The sequence below is a fragment of the Rattus norvegicus genome, chromosome 11, assembly GCF_036323735.1.
Source record: "Rattus norvegicus strain BN/NHsdMcwi chromosome 11, GRCr8, whole genome shotgun sequence".
Taxonomy (NCBI): domain Eukaryota; kingdom Metazoa; phylum Chordata; class Mammalia; order Rodentia; family Muridae; genus Rattus; species Rattus norvegicus.
The window spans coordinates 6,575,987-6,593,095 of NC_086029.1; positions in this window are offsets into that span (position 1 = coordinate 6,575,987).

Sequence of the window (17,109 nt, forward strand, 5' to 3'; positions counted from 1 at the left end):
TCTGTGGTTTCTGAGTGTCTGAAAAGTCCAGGGTACTTGAAGGAAAAGAACATCCTGGTGCTACTAGGGACTGTCAGTCAGAGACATTGGCTGGTGACGCCATCTCATCCAAGCTGGTTTTCTGCCTGCTTCTGTTGCTGATGGGCTGATCCGTGTCCACAGCTTTACTCATGATCGCCCTGCTTCCTTTTAGCTGTACCCATTCTTGCTTCCTGCTGAGGCCGTGATGGAGTTAGTGACACAAAGAATTGGGATCTCCTTCCAGCCCACTGATTCTCTCAACAGTATGTTCTTTCTCTTTAGAAATAGTTTCTCTGTTTCCTACATTATCAGAAATAAATAGAACACTCTTTTCTGTTTTATCTTCACACTGGGTTTCATGATGTAGGTAGGGCTGGCCTGAAACTCACTGTATAAACCAGGTCGGCATTGAACTCACAGAGATCAGCTTGCTTCTGAGTGCTGGGATTAAAGGGACATACTTGGCTCCTTTTTTCAATTTTTTTAAAATTTATCTCTATGGTGTGTGTGTGTGTGTGTGTGTGTGTGTGTGTGTGTGTTTGTGTGTGTTTGTGGGTGTGTATGTGTGTGTGTTTATGTGAGTGGGTGTGTGTGTGTGTTTGTGTGTGTGTATGTGTGTGTATGTGAGTGTGTGTGTGTTTGTGATTGTGTGTGTATGTGTGTGTATGTGAGTGGGTGTGTGTGTGTTTGTGTGTGTTTGTGTGTGTATGTGTGTGTATGTGAGTGTGTGTGTGTGTTTGTGTTTGTGTGTGTGTATGTGTGTGTGTGTGTGTGTGTGTTTTGACCAAAGAGTCCATCAGATCCTCTACACCCTGATCCTCTGCAAGAGCAACCAGTGTTCCTAACCAGTGAGCCGTCTCCCAGCCCCTTCTGCCTGCTCTAAACTCCACTTCATTGTTCACCTTGCCCAGACATGCCTTTAATTCCTACTCTTAGTGTTTGTTTTAATTCAGTGAGTTCCTATTCGATTTTCTATTGTTTCATCTATTACCTCACCAAGATGATGTGTATCCTTTCGTTTTGGAAGTTTCTCATTGACGACGCTTGAATCCTGGCTTTAAAATCCTTGCTGACAATTCTGACAATGGTTTTCTCTTGGTGCCACCACCAGGGAACTGTTTTTTCTCCTCTGCTTTTCATTTAGGGGGATGGTCATGGTGTGACGTGATTTCCATTTTGACATCATTTGTCTAAGATGTCAGCAGTCCTGACACTGTGGGTGCAGTGGCTGTTTATCCTTCATAACCTTTTGGTGGTGATTTGGTTTTTCTGGATTTGCCTGATTGAATAAAAGGGATTATACCTCCAGTCCACACTGACAGGCATATGTTAGAGGGGTCAGGAAGAGTGGTTCTCAACCTCCCATACGTAACCTTTTCATAAAGCTCCACCAACTGTAAAATTAGTTCATTGCTACTTCATCACTTTAATTTTGCTATAGTTATGAATTGTAATGTAAATGTCTGATGTACATGATATATGATATGTGACTCCTGTGCAAGAGCCATTTGAGCTCCCAAAGGGGTCTCAATCCAAGGGTTAAGTACCACTGATCTGGACTTAATGGGATGCCCTTACCGACGTAGATGGGTTGCCCAGTGTTGCTGGGGAGAAGTCTCCATCTCTGGAAGGCAAAGGATCTTCCATGATCAGGCTTTTTCCTGGGTTCCTCTGCAATAGTGGGCACACTCTTGATGGTTACTGATGTATCAACTGATTCCAGGCAGTTTTCTTTTACATCCTCGAAGATGAGGATTCTAAACAGGGTTCTGCTAGACAAAAGCAGTGGCTGAAGCTATCCCTGGCGATCTTTCCCCTTCCCTAATGGCTCCTTGTGCCCACAAGGCCAACAGTAGATGTCTGAGTGCCTCCCGAGCTGCACCTTTCCAATCTACACTCTTCCTCTGGGCTGTTTCTTTCACGAAGAGCACACACACCGAACCTGAACCCATCTTGTCTTCAGTCAGCACTAACACCTAGTCCTCTCTGCCAGCTTCGCTTTCCCATATGACCTGGCTGCTCACAATTCTGAGGCATGTTCATGCTTGTATGGACAAACAGAATGGCACTGATTGGCTCGTCTAAAATGACACAGATTCTGTATGATTCTGATTCAGAAGCCTGTAAATCAGAGATGAAGAGACCATCGGCAGAGGAAGGAGTTCCTGTAACACAGACATTGCTACAAGGGAATTGGAAGGGAGGGAATGAAGGGCTGGATTTGAACAAATAGGCCTTACATGCATCTATATAAATTCTCAGACAATAATTATAGAGATTAAAAAGAAAACACCTGGGGTTGGGGATTGGGCTCAGTGGTAGAGGTTTTACCTAGCAAGTGCAAGGTCCTGGGTTCGATCTCCAGCTCTGAAAGAAAAAGAAAAGAAAAAGAAAACACTTCATTCAAGTCCCACTGCCTCCTTTGGTCAGCATGTTGCTCCAGGCTGGTGAGATGCTCAGCAGGTCAAGGCCCTTGCCGCCAGGCCTGAGGACCTGAGGTCCACAAACGTGCAGTGGCAAGCTCACACACACAAACACTAATTAATTAAATAATTAATTAGCTAACTAATTAATTAAAGTAAATTACCATTTCTTAATAAATAAAACAGTATAAAGCTGCCGCTTGCATGAAAAGGTCTGCATTATTAGCTGACCCCTGACCCATTCTCTCTCAGGCTCACCAAAGTGAGGACCATGTGGGACTATCACCAACCCATGCTTAGCACCTGACAGAATCCTGAGTGTATCTGTGTGAGGAATGAAGGTTACCCTGGGCATGCAAAACACGACAAAGGTCCAAGACAGAAGGGTGCCTCAGTGCATATATGCAAAACCAAAGTTCAGATGAGTTCACGAGAAACCATGAAATAACACACAGCCCGCATGGTCAAACCTGAGCTTTCTCAGAATTAAAATTTGCCTGATTCTACCTAGCGTTTCCCCAGAGGACCAGCAACAGCTTCTTGTCTTGTTCTCGTCCTTTCTACTCTATTTCTATTTTGTTTAATAATAATTTTAAAACATCCTAACTATTGGTGAAACACCGTTTATCAAACGGGAATAAACAGGTGTCTCTTGTTAAACAAGATGGTTTTAATCTTTCTTGGTACTTTTAGCCCTATTTGGGGGAGTTTTGTTGTTTTGTTCTTGTTTTTGTTTTCAACTTAATGCACACTGCTGCATCATGGAACAAAGATTTGGGGGGAAATGCTGCAGGTTTGGAGTTTGCCCTTGAGAACCCCTACAGAGTTAGGCAGAGGACACTCTGGCTGTCTTCTCCTTTGTTCTGAGAGGAAAGAAGGGAGCTCTCTGTGGTGATTACAAATACCTGTTTCTCTTTTATCTACTTGTCCCCAGATCCACTCTCCCTGCCTTCTATGCCAATATCCTGCTCTGGAATTAAATAAATGAATACATACCTGTGTGTGGTTGCATAAGCATGGGAGGTCAGAGGTCAACCTTAGCTGTCTTCCTCAGTCACTGGCTCAACTTTCTTCAGTGGTCGAGTTGACACACCTGGGAAGAGGAGACTGTAGCTGCTTGTTTTCTAATACTAATTGGGTTCCCCAAATTAGTTTGCAGGAGAATGTCTGCATGTAGCTTCTGGGAACCTGCCCACAATTCTGATTGGTGAATAAAGATGCTAGCCGCCAATAGCTGGGAAAGAGGGAGAGAGGGAGAGAGAGATAGAGAGAGAAAGAGAGAGAGACAGAGACAGAGAGAGATAGAGAGAGAGGGAGATATATATATGTATATATATATATAGAGAGAGAGAGACAGAGAGAGAGGGAGAGAGAGAGACAGAGAGAGAGAGATAGAGAGAGGAAGATATATATATATATATATATAGAGAGAGAGAGAGTGACAGAGACAGAGACAGAGAGAGAGAGAGAGACAGAGAGAGAGAGAGAGAGAGAGAGAGAGAGAGAGAGAGAGAGAGAGAAACGGGATTTAGGGTTCCCGGGCATGGGTACGGGAGCAAGCAGGACAGAGAAGTCCCTGTGCCTTAGGGGAGTGTGAAGGAGGGGAGACAGAGGCTGCCATGGAAGGGAAATAACATGCAGAAGGGCAGAGCTGCCGTATAAAAGGGCTAGTAGATCATGGCCCAGAGGGCTGCACCTTGGATTCAAGAAGAGCCAAGATGAAGCTTAGAAATTAGTAAATAGTAACTAGGAGTTATTGCTGGGAGGTGGATTCTAACAGCATGGAGGGTAGGCAGCTGCCCAGCTATGTGCTACTTTAGATACAGATGCTGGGTGCGTTTCTTTCATTTGGGAACAGAAACCATTGAGGTGAGTAACCCCGCGTCGGGATTTATTATTATTATTATTATTATTATTATTATTATTATTATTATTATTATCATTATTATTATTATTATTATTATTATTATTTTGCTACAGGGGACCTCAGATGAGGATTTGCCTCCATTGCATTTGCCTGTGGACAGATCTGTGAGGCACCTTTTGGAATAATGATTGGTGTGTTGAGGCCCACTGTGGATGGCGCCACCTCTGGGTGGGCGGTCCTGGTTACAGAAGAAAGCACGGTGACCAAGCAATGAGGAACAAGTCAGTACGTGGTTGTTCCTCCATGGCCTCTGCTTCAGCTGCTGCCTTCAAGTCTCTGCCTTCGGTTCCTGAACTGACTTTCTTCTTGATGGGCACTGATCAAGCTGAAGTCAACCCTTTCCTCCCTGAGATAGTTCACACAGTATTTCCTCAGAGCAAAGAGAAGGAACTGAGACAGTTCCACCCTGCCTTGCTTTGTTTTCTTGCAACAAAGTCTCACACTTACACCCCAAACATACCAGTCGAGCTGGTGGACTAGAGAGCATCGGGGATGCATCTGTCCACCTCTCTGGTACCAGGATTCCAGGCCACTATGTCTGACTTTTATTTTTTAACGTGGGTTCTAGGGACTGAACTCAGACCCTCATACTTTCATGGCAAACACTTTACTGGCTAAGCCAGCTCCTTAGCCCGAGAACCCCACCTCAGCACCTTGGAAAGCCATTCCTCTGTCAGACCACAGTCTCTCTGTAAGGCACACGTTCCTTCCAGGAAAATTCGATGTGGGTTAAATTTCCAATCAGAAGACAGGAAGCCACGTGAGCTATGAAGGATTTTGTATTGTTTCTCAATAGGGCGGCATTTTGCATTTGTAAAATGTGAAGTTTCTGGAAGAAACCTCATCTGCCTTATACTCCACAAAAAAGGAAATACCTTTAGTCCATGAAGTATAACTTAACACCCACAGTAATCATGAAAAAGGCAGGGGTGGATATCATCTGTGTTGTGTGGTCCTGAGAAAGGTCAGTTATTTAGCAGATAGTTATCAAACATTTAACGGGGAGAGGGGGAGATAAAAGAATGTAACTTTAAAATTATATTGACTTCACTATTCTTTGGGCAGAAACATTTTAAATAATATTCCATTGTCCTTCCTGGTGAGTGTGTTTTAATTGTTGTATCACATCCACCTCCTGGGACATTGGCCCTTATTTTAGTGCGTGGTTGCTAATTGCTAAGGAAGGCCTGGAGAGAGGCTGGCAAAGTGGGGTTCCAATTGGACAGAAGATGAGTTCAAATGAGGATGGCAATAATTCTGGCCTTAGAAGGGCAAACACAATAAATATATCTGCTGGGAATAGTCTGGTCACAATAACATAAAACCAATCAGTATCCCTTAATCACAAGGGTGTGATTTACTTGGGAAGAAACACCAAAGCACACACAGCATCAGTTCACCAGCCCAGCCATCCCACAGGACTCTTGGCTCATCCATCTTTCTCATCCTACTGCCCTCAGTGATTGGCTGTAATGTAGTCACAAGATGGCGGCTGCATCCGCAGAGAACACATCACACTCCTCCACAGCAGAACTCCAACCCTGGATGGGAGGAAGAGGAAGAGAGATGAAACTGTCTTGGATAGCTCCTTATTTGTGACAGGCAGAAAAAAATCTTTGCTCAGAAGATTTTTGGTGTGTCTCAGTGAGTCTTCTGATGCACCTCAACACCAGTGACATGCACAGAACAAAGCTAGCATGACTGATTCAAGCTAATCAGGATGCCCTCCGTGGATTAAAGGATATAAAGTCAGTTATACTAATATCCAAATGAATCTGGGTATTTGCAGTGAGAATTTTGGTGTATTTAAAAACATAGAAATATTATAAGAGTATGTTTTGTTTTAACCCAGGCTGCTGGGTATGGGGTTGCTTCTGATTGTCAACAGTGGCTGACTATGATTTGCCTCGTGCTCTGGCAGGGGCGTGATTTTGCCAGCAGCAGATAGATTCTGCAAGTGAGTAACATTTGGGATGCTGAGAGAGACTTTTCAGAGAACATATAAATGCTAGAGCCCCAGAGGTGGGCTGCTGTTGGTTGCAGTTTGTTAAATAATCACGCCCAAAGAAGAAACTAAACATCCTGACAAATGAAGATCAAACTTGCCCCCTAAGGAACTCGATGCCCCTAATCAACAGGAGGTCGTCTAATGGTGATAGAACCCCTTTCCCTCTCTCCTCTTTTCTCTCCTGTCTAGTGTTAGGGGGTTGAAGGTGAAAGAAAGGAGAACCTACAAAGTAGCCAAAGGACAGCTACAGCTATTGAATGAAGGTCCATCATCAGCAACAAAGTATGAGGCATGTGTATCAGGTAACAACAGAGACAATTTTAGGAAACAGGCCAGTTGTAGGCCACTGTGATTTAAATGGAATTTAGCAGCTTGGCAGAGAGGTAACTTCCCTTCACTATCACTTGGCGGCATGTTACAATTCAAGGGAATATCCTTGTTTCTTCCATATGTCTCAGTGTCTCTCTTGTTCCTCACACTCTGGTGTCTGAAGTGGAAATTTCTGCTTGTCCTGTGATGCAGACTCATGTGGGGTATGGCTAAGGCAAGTCATTTGATATTTGGAGAGATTACGAGTATGACTCAGTAGACACTGATGAGGTGCTTGCATTGTTTGCCCTGCAATCCCTCCTTGCTCTTGATTCTTAATGACCTTCACTTTATTGAGGTGTGGCAAAGAGCTCCTGGTATTCCAGCTGGTTCTGGTCACTCCTGCTGACTACTGCCAGTTTGGTGGAGGCCTGACTGTTTCTGCTAGATTGTGCTACCAGTGATGATTTGTGTGTGGTGACATTTTTTTTCAACTGGACTATTGGTATCCTGACACTACCGGACTGGACTGCCGGTGTCCTGACAGCTCAGATTGGATTTGCCCCAAAGAACTACTTCTAAACAGGTCCACATCCACTTGCCCTATTTATCATCTTTTCTCCCCTACCTTTGGACAGTGGGCTAGAAGGGGGCTCTAAGCACTTGAGAACCCTTATTAAAGTAGGTTGAAAAAATCTAAGTCTACATGAATCCCCATATAATGAAGGGGTGTCAGACTCGTTTCCATTACAACTTCTTTTCCCTTGCATCTGTTTTTGCAACTATCTCCTCTTTAAAGAAAGTGCTCGGGGAATTTTATGAGGAAAATTCATTACATGCATGGATTTAATAACATGTTTTCCCATTTGTGTGTATGCATATATGCATATGTGCTATGCGTGTATGTGTTCATGTGGGTGACATGCAGGCCAGAGGACCAATTTACCTTGTTTTTGACTCAGTGTCTCTCTGTGGCCTGAATCTCACCAGTATAGGTCAGAAGGGCTGACAGTAAACCCAGCAATTCTCCAACTCTTGGTTCAAGAACTAATACCCATGCTTAGTTTTTTACTTTGTGTCCAGTTCCTCAGGCTCCACTCCAAGCTGTCTCCCTCATCCCAAGCAGTGTGTTTGAAAAGGAAACATTAAGTAACAATTAGGACTAATGGACTGACCAGAGTGATTCAAGCACCATAAGGGCATTATACACAAAGAGTGGGAATTCGGAGCATTGAGATGAGAATGTTCAAAGGAAACATGTGACAGTTTTTAAAACCTTCAGGACAAACCACAGCCTATAAGGGAAAGCTGAAAACTGTGTCTTCATTCACTCAAGACAAGAATCAATAGAAACCCAAGCTTGTGTCAGCTTATTTCCTATGTAATTGCATAAGTTTATTTCTTATTTAAGACCCATAAGCCCTTTTCCCTCTGATGCTGTCCCTACTATGCAAAATGAAGTGGGGAACGGCTCCCTATAGCTGTGGGTTTGTGTGTAGACCAGTACCAGATTGTCTCTCATCCCTGTCCCACCCCAATGTCATATTGGCACTTCCAATTGACCAGGTGACAGCAATGTTTGGCTATCACTTCTGACAATAAGCAGGAACTTGAAAGGTCACAGAGCCTGTAATAGCCTTGCAGAAGGAGGCCCAGGCACAGTGTGATCTTCTTTGAATCTTTCACTGTTCTCTCCAGTACTGTGTTTTGTAGATGTTGCAGGCACTCTGGCTACCAACTCATCAAAGTCCACATGGTCTTCAAACCCAGTAGACATAACCCGGCTTTTTTTTTTTCACCTTCCCAAGAATTGGAACTAAAGATGAGGCCACTTTTTTCTAGTAGCAGGATGTAAGCAGATGTTCTGGTATCTCTAGTCCTCAGCATCGAGATGTATTAAAAAAATTAAAACACTTGATTTATATGTTCCCACCACACCTGGTATTTATACTATGTGTCAAAGAATCCAGACTCACCCCTAGTTAAATACTTCTTTAGTTGTATTAATACACAGCCTGTGGAATCTTATATTTCCAATTACTCCTTCCCATCTGCTCTAACTTGCTGTCTATTTTATATTTACGTCAGATGTGATAATATATTTCTATTATTTCATGTTACAGAGCAATCATGACTGAAAATGTTAATTTTATTGCTGTTTTAATTATTCTGTTCCTCATGCACTGAGTTCTGTGTATGGATATGAATTTCTGACTCATTATTTTGTCTCCTTAAATGATTCTTCTGTAACATTCTTTTTCAAAGTCTACTTTTTAATTTTTAATTATCTCTGTGTGTGTGTGTGTGTGTGTATGTTTGTGTGTGTATCTGTGAGACTTAATGAGTTGAAGACAGAACGGGAGAGCCTAGATTTCTTAGGGTTGTTCATACAAGCTTTCAGCCACAGAGGATGAAAGGTAACACGTTCAGTATGGCGAGAACAGCTCAGATTTAGGTCACTACAACTCAGTGTGGATCCACTCACATCAGCCCCTCCCTGGATGTGTGGCTTGCCTGGAAGAGTGTTAAGTCGATAATACATTGAATCCTGTTCTGACATGCAAGCATAAATGTTGAGGACTAATAATCTTTCTATGATTATGGCTATAAAATTTTATTTTTCTTGTGTTTATTATATTATATATGCTTTCCAAACTCTGCTGCATACTATAGAGTAAATACATTTAGTGTGCATGAGAACTCCACATAAGAGGCTACAAAAATACCTCAGCTGTTAAAGGCTTGTGACCCAACCAAAATGTCAATGAAACTGAAATTAGTCACTTTTTATTAGGTGTTTGTATTGAAATAGTCACATATTAGCTCTTTGTAATTCTCTACATCACATCAGGTCTAATTATAATGATAGTGAATCCATCCAATTACAAAATTCACCTTTATAGCTAATACCTTATTTGAACTATTTAACTTGTGTTTTGGTTTCATCTTCCTATTCTATTCCAAAGGAAGCATAGTTATTGCTCTCTTATAATCAAATAGCCACATCGTCTGCGGTAATCCGGTATGTTAGTAAAATATCAAAATCGGTTTCTTTAGTTCATTTACTTTGGAGAGATCTAATCTCAGCAGAAAGGCTGAAATGAAATATAAATAAAATGAACAAACTGAATAAAATATAAATCTTTGTAAAAGATAAATGATATAGTAAAATAAGTTATAAAACACAGAAATTAATCACAAAATTCAAACTCAGATTACCACCACCAAACACCCAGCTCACTGAAAATAAAGACCATGGACCTATTATATAAGTAAGTACCTGTGAGCACATGCTTGACAACACTCTAAGTTCTTTCTCTCCCTTTACATTAAGGAAGCAGAGGTCATGGCTACCCCTAAGTTCTCAGAAATATCCATGGTTATGGTTAAGATGCAACAGAAATTCTAGAATGCCTGTTTATGGAAGATGAGGTTTTTTTTTCTTATTTGCATCCTTAATGTATCATAATCAATGAAATTCTAGATGCCTAGTGAAGATGTATTATATAAATTAATAATGAAGAAGATTCAATTTAAAATTATATTATGTTTATTAGAAGAATTTTTCCACTCAATTTCATAATCCACTTTATATAATACAGACTATGTCATTCTTCACAGATTCCAGTCAGGATGTATCTTAATATGCCATGCTTATTCATGTGTATTTTGTATCTACTTGTATCCATCTACCCATGACAACCCCTCCATATAAATTTCATATACAGGAAATGCCTATGCTGATATTTCCATTTATTAGGATGATAAAGAAGATAAAAGCTTCCTGTTTCTTGCTGCGCCCAGAGATGACATAGTACAATAGCTCTCTGTACCCAAATTCGGTGGGTTAGAAACCTGGACTCCCAGAATCATGGACAATTCTGAGATCTTAGGGGAAACCATTACCTCTGCTCACATTCCTGTGCTGAGAGGAAGCTGCTTAGAGCCCTATGGATACAGGAACCTTGGGAGAAAAGGGAGGGGATCCTTCCAGTATCTACCTGTGTCCAGAGATGGAAGCCAGTGGCCAGTAAAGTAACACAACTGAGAACACAGGCGAGACCAACCCTTCTGCTCCAAGCAACCAGGCTGGCGGCATCAGGATACAGAAAACAAGAGCAGTCTGGGACAGGACACTTCCTGTTTCCACCTGCACCCATTGCTGATCTGGTCCCACATATCTCTGTACCCACATCTTGGTGGGAGAAAAGAAGTCTATAGGAACAGTGACAAAGAGTTTTACAGGATGGTGAAGCCACCATCAGAGACAGCAAGACCATGAAACACCAGAGAAAACCTGATGACAAGAGTCAAGCACAAAAACCTAAACAACAGAAACCAAAACTACTTGGCATCATCAGAGCTCCCTTATCCCAAGAAAGCAAATATTGGATATCCCAACAGAAAAAGCAAGATGTGGATTCAAAATCATTTTTCATGATGATGATAGAGGACATTGAGTAGGGAACATATAAAACTCTTCAAGAAATACAAGACAACACAGGTAAAACGTAGAAGCCCTTAAAGGGGAAACACAAAATTCCTTCAAGAATCACAGGAAAACACAGTCAAGCAGATGAAGGAATTTAAAAATTCTAGGATCAATAAGTGGAAATAGCAGCAATAAAGAAAGCACAAAGAGAGACAACCCTGGAGGTGGAAAACATAGGGAAGAAATCAGAAGTCATAGACAGAAGCATCAGAAAGAGAATACAAGAGATAAAAGATAAAAATCTCAGGGGCAGAAGATACCGTAGAAAACATTTACACAACCATCAAAGAAAATGTAAAGCTCAAAGAGCTCCTAATGGAAAACAACCAGGAAATCCAGGACACAATGAGAAGATCAAACCAAAGGATAATGGGTATAAAAGAGAACGAAGATTCCCTTATAAAAGGGCCAGTAAATATCATCAAAAATTATAGGAGAAAACTTCCCTACCTAAAGGGAGAAAAGAATATAATAATAAAAGAATCATATATTACTCCAAATAGATTGGACGAAAAAGAAAGTTCTCCCTTCACATAATAGTCTAAACACCAAATCCAAAAAACAAAGAAAGAATATTAAAGGCAGTAAGCAAAAAAGTCAGGTAACATATATAGGCATACCTATAAGTATTACACCAGACTTCTTACCAGAGACTATGAAAGTCAGATCCAGAGTGGATTTTATAAAACACTAAGAGAAAAGAAATGCCAGCCCAGGCTACTATCCCTGCAAAACTTTCAATCAGCGCAGCTGGAGAAACCAAGATATTTTGTGATATGCTAAATTTACAAAGTATATTTTCACAAATCCTGCCCTATGAAAGATAGTAGATGGGAAACTCCAACACAAGGAGTAAAATTACACACTATAAAAAGCAAGAAATGAATCCTCTTTCAACAAACCCAAAGAAGAGAGTCTCACAAACATAATTCCACCTCTACCAAAAAATAATAACAGAAAACCACAATAACTATTCATTAATATCTCTTAGCATCAATGCAAATTCTCCAATAAAAAAAATAGACATACAGACTGCATACATAAAGAAGAACTAGAATTTTGTTGCATTAAGGAAACACAGCTCAGTGACAAAGACATATAGTATCTCAGAATAAAAGGCTGGAAAACAATTATCCAAGAAAATGGTCTGTAGAAACATCATGGAGCATACATTCCAGTATCTAACTCAACCAAAAGTTATCAAAAAAAATGATAAGGAAAGACACTTCATTTTCATCAGAGAAAAAAATTCCACCAAGGTCAATTCTCTATCCTGAAAATCTATAATCTACATCCAACGGCACCTAAATTTATAAAGGAAACCGAACTAAAACTCAGGCTAACGAAATAGTCGTGGGAGACTTCAACAACCCACACTCAGCAATGGCCAGATCATGGAAAGTGAAACCGGAGACACAGAGAAATTAACAGCTTTTGAACCAAATGGATTTAAGGAATATCTATAGAATATTTCACCCTTGAACAAAAGAATACAACTTATTCTCAGGAACTCATGGCACATTCTCCAAAACTGATCATACAGTTGGTCATAAAAGAGGCATCAACAGCTACAAAAGAGTGAAATAATCCCATGCATTTTCTCACACGACCATGACCTAAGGCTGGACTTCAATAACAACAAAAATGTCAGGAAGCCCAAATACACATAGAGGTTGACCAATATTTTACTCAGTGATAACTTGGTAGAGGAAGAACTAAAGAAAAAAATTAAAAATGTTTTAAAATTTTAGGAACTGTAAGGTACAACAAACAAACTTATGGGACACAATGATAGTATAGCTAAGAGGAAAACTCATAGCTCCGAGAGCATCCAAAGAGAAACTGGAGAGAGCATACATAAGCAGCTTGACAAAAAATATAAAAGCTCAAAAACAAAAAGAAGCAGATTCACCCGAGAGGAGCAGAAGGCAGGAAATAATCAAACTCAGGTCTGAAATCAACTAAGGAGAAACACAAAGAACTTGACAAAGAATCAATAGAACCAGGAGCTGGATCCAAGGGTAAATCAACATGGTGCATAAACCTGAGATAGAATGACAAAAGGGCACAGTATCCAAATAAGAAAATCAGAAAGGAGAGGGAAATAAAATAACAGAATCTGCAGAAATTCAAAACATCATCATACCGTATTACTGAAATTTATATTCAAGGAAAGTATAAAATCTGGACAAAAAGATCAATTTTCTAAACAGGGAGCAGTTACCAAATTTAAGTCAGGGTAAGAAAAAAATATCTAAACTGTACCATGAATCCTAAAAAATTAGAAACAATTATGAAAAGGCTCCGACTTGGGAAAAGATCCCAGGACCAGATGATTTTAGTTGAAAATTCTATCAACACTTCCTAGAACCAAATACCACTACTGTCCAAAATATTCCACAAAATACAAACAGAGGAAACTACCCAATTCCATCGATGAAGCCACAGTTATGCTTATACCTAAAGCACACAAAGACCCAATAAATAAAGTGAACTTCAGACCAATTTCCCTTTGAATATTGACAAAAAATATTCAATCAAATCATTGCAAACCAAACCCATGAACACATCAAAATGGTCATCCATCACGATCAAGGAGACTTCAAAACAGGAATTCAAGGATAGTTTAATATGGAATTCCATCAACATAATCCACCAGATAATCAAACTGAAAGAAAAAAATGATATTTTCATCTCATTAGATGGTGCAAAAGCATTTGACAAAATAAAACACCCCTTCATAGCCAAAGTCTTACAATGATAGAATTCAAGGCCCATACTCAACAACAGTAACGTAATGGACAGCAAACCAGTAGCCAAATATCAAACTAAATGAAGAGAAACTTGAAGCTCTTCCTCTAAAATCAGGAACTAGACAAGGCTATTCATTCTCTCCCTACTTATTCAAAATGGTACTCCATGTGCTAGTCTGATCAATTAGACAACAAAAGGAGGACAAAGGGATACAAATATGAAAGGAAGAGGTTAATATATCACTATTTGCAGGTGATATGATAGTATACTTAAGTGACTCCATAATTTCCACCAGAGAAATACTGCACGTGATAAACAGCTTCAGGAAAATCCTGGATATAGAATTAAGTCAAACATATCAGTAACATTCCATGAATAAACAGAGCAAGAAAGAAATTAGGAAAATGACACTTTTCACAATAATCACAAATAACAAAAAATACCTCCGTGTAACTCAAACCAGCCAAGTGAAAGTGCCGTATGAAAAGAACTTACTTTCTCTAAAAGAAGAAAATCTCAGAAGATGGAAAGACCTTTCATGTCCATGGATTGGCAGTATTGATATAGTAAAAATGGCCCTTTGCCAAAAGCAATCTACAGATTCAATGCAATCCCCAGGAAATTTTCAACAAAATTCTTCATACAGTTAGAAAGAAATATGCAAGTTCATTTAGAAAAAGAAAAAAAAAACAAGGAAGTTGAAACTATTCTCAATATAAAGAAATTCTGTGGAAATAAACATCCCTAACCTAAAGTTGAATATCCAGCAATAGTGATAAAAATTATATGGTATGGGTACAGAGAGAGGCAAGTAAACACCTGTGTTGGTTCATCTAGATGTCAACGTGTAAATTATTGTAAATCCATCCATTCTTATCACGCTGTACAAAGCTAAAGTCCAAGTGGTTTAAAGGCATCCAGAAAAAAGAGATAAACACAAACCAATAGAAGAAAAAGTGGGGAAAAGCTTGAACACGTGATGACTATGGAAAATTTCTTGAACAGAACACCAAACCAGTGGCTTATGCTTTACGATGAAGAGTTAACAGATTGGACCTTGTCAAAATGCAAAGTGTCTGTAAGGCAAGGAACACTGTCATTATGACAAAACGGCAACTAATACCTTGAAAAACAATCTTTGCCCTTCTATACCTGAAAGAGAACTAATATTCAATATGTACAAAGAACTCAAGAAGTTATACTCCAGAAAGTCAAATAGCCCCATTATAAATGGGGTACAGATCTAATCAAATAATTTTCAGCAGAAGAATTTTTGAATGGATGAGAAATACATAAAGAAATGTTCCACATCATTGTTCATCAGGGTAATGCAAATCAAAGGATACACCAGGCAGAACGGCTAAGATCAAACATTCAGTTAACAGCAGATTCTGGTCACAATGTGGAGAAAGAGGAAGACTCCTCCATTATTGGTGGGATTGAAATGAGGTACAATATTCCGTAAATTACTCTGGGCTTTCATCAGAAAATTTGACAAGTATATGCTGAGGACTTAGATATCCCACTCCTGGGCATATTCCCAAATGATGCCCCAACATATAACCAGGAAACATGTTGTTCTATGTTTATAGCAGCTGTATTCATGATAGCCAGAAGCTAGGAAGAACCCAAATGATTTGACCACATGAATGGATACAGAAAATGTGGTTCATCTACATAATTGAGTGCAACTCAGTAATCAAATACAATGACATCATGAAATTCATAAGTAAATGAATGAAAGTATAAAATACCATCTTGAATGAAGCAACCAAATCACACACACACACACACACACACACACACACACACTCACACACACACACTATCCCAAAAACTTGAATTACACAACATACAATTCACATACCGCTTTAAGTTCAAATAGAAGGATGATCCAAGTGAGGATGGTCTGTCTTAAAAGGGGAAACAAAAATATTCATAGGACATGATATGGAGATTAAGTTTAGAGCAGAGACTGAAGGAATAGCCCTTCTGAGCCTAAACCACCTGGGGATGCAGCCCACATACATACAGCCCCCAAACCTAAACAACATTGCTGAGGCCAACAAGTGCATGCTCACAGGAGCCTGATAGAGCTGTCCCCTGAGAGGCTCTCCGAGATCATGACAAACACCGAGGCTGATGCTTGCAGCCAACCATTGCACTGAGAACAGGGTACCCTTTGGAGAAGAGAGAGAAAGTATTGAAGGAGCGGAAGTGCCTTGCAACCCAGGAAGGACAACAGGGGTCACGAACCAGAGCTTCACGGGACTAAAGCACTTCCTGAAGACTGCACATGGATAGACTGGCGTCTCCAGCTGCATATGTAGCAAAGCATGACCGTGCTCTGCACCAATGGGAGGAGCCCTTGTTCATGCCAAGGCTGGACCTTCCAGGAAATAGAATGTCATGCTGGGAAGGCAGCATGGGGATGTTTTTGCGGAGGGGAAGCACCTTTGAAGAAGACAGGGCAGCAGAAAAGGATAGGGATGGGGGTTTATGGATGGAGGCCTCACACATGGAGTCTGTATATTTTCTATGCATTTAACAGCTCAATGGCAAGGCCACTTCCTAACCTCCGATTGGCTAAACTATCGCCCACTGATATTCCCACGTTATTATTTGCTAAAATCTATATCCCATCTTTCTTGCCCTGGACACCATTGGGCAGCTATCCTGGGTCTGCTTATTCTCATGCTCTTCTATGTCAGCTGCTTCTCTGTCCTGAACGACTCCCCTCTGCTTCTGTCCTGGAGAATCTCCATGTCTTCTTCCTCTCTGGTCCTTTGTCCAAGCGTCCAGAGACTCCTGCACTGTCTGCTCTGCCTAGACACTGGCTATCAATATCTCTATTTTCCAATCAGACCAACTGAGGCAGGGTCCCTGATTCCTAAGTTCAGGACACTGTGATAAGCATGAGAATAAAATCAGCTACAATAACTATTTGTATGTGATTTTCTGGGAACAATATTCCCCAAATTTTAATATTCTGTTAAAGTACTAGAATCATAGAAAATACTAAGTAGACACATAATAACAATAATAACAATAATAATATAATATAATGTAATAAAAGTGATAATAAAAATAATAATAAATATAATAATAATATAATTAATATAATAAAATGATAATAAAAAGAATAATAAATATAATAATATAATATAATAAAATG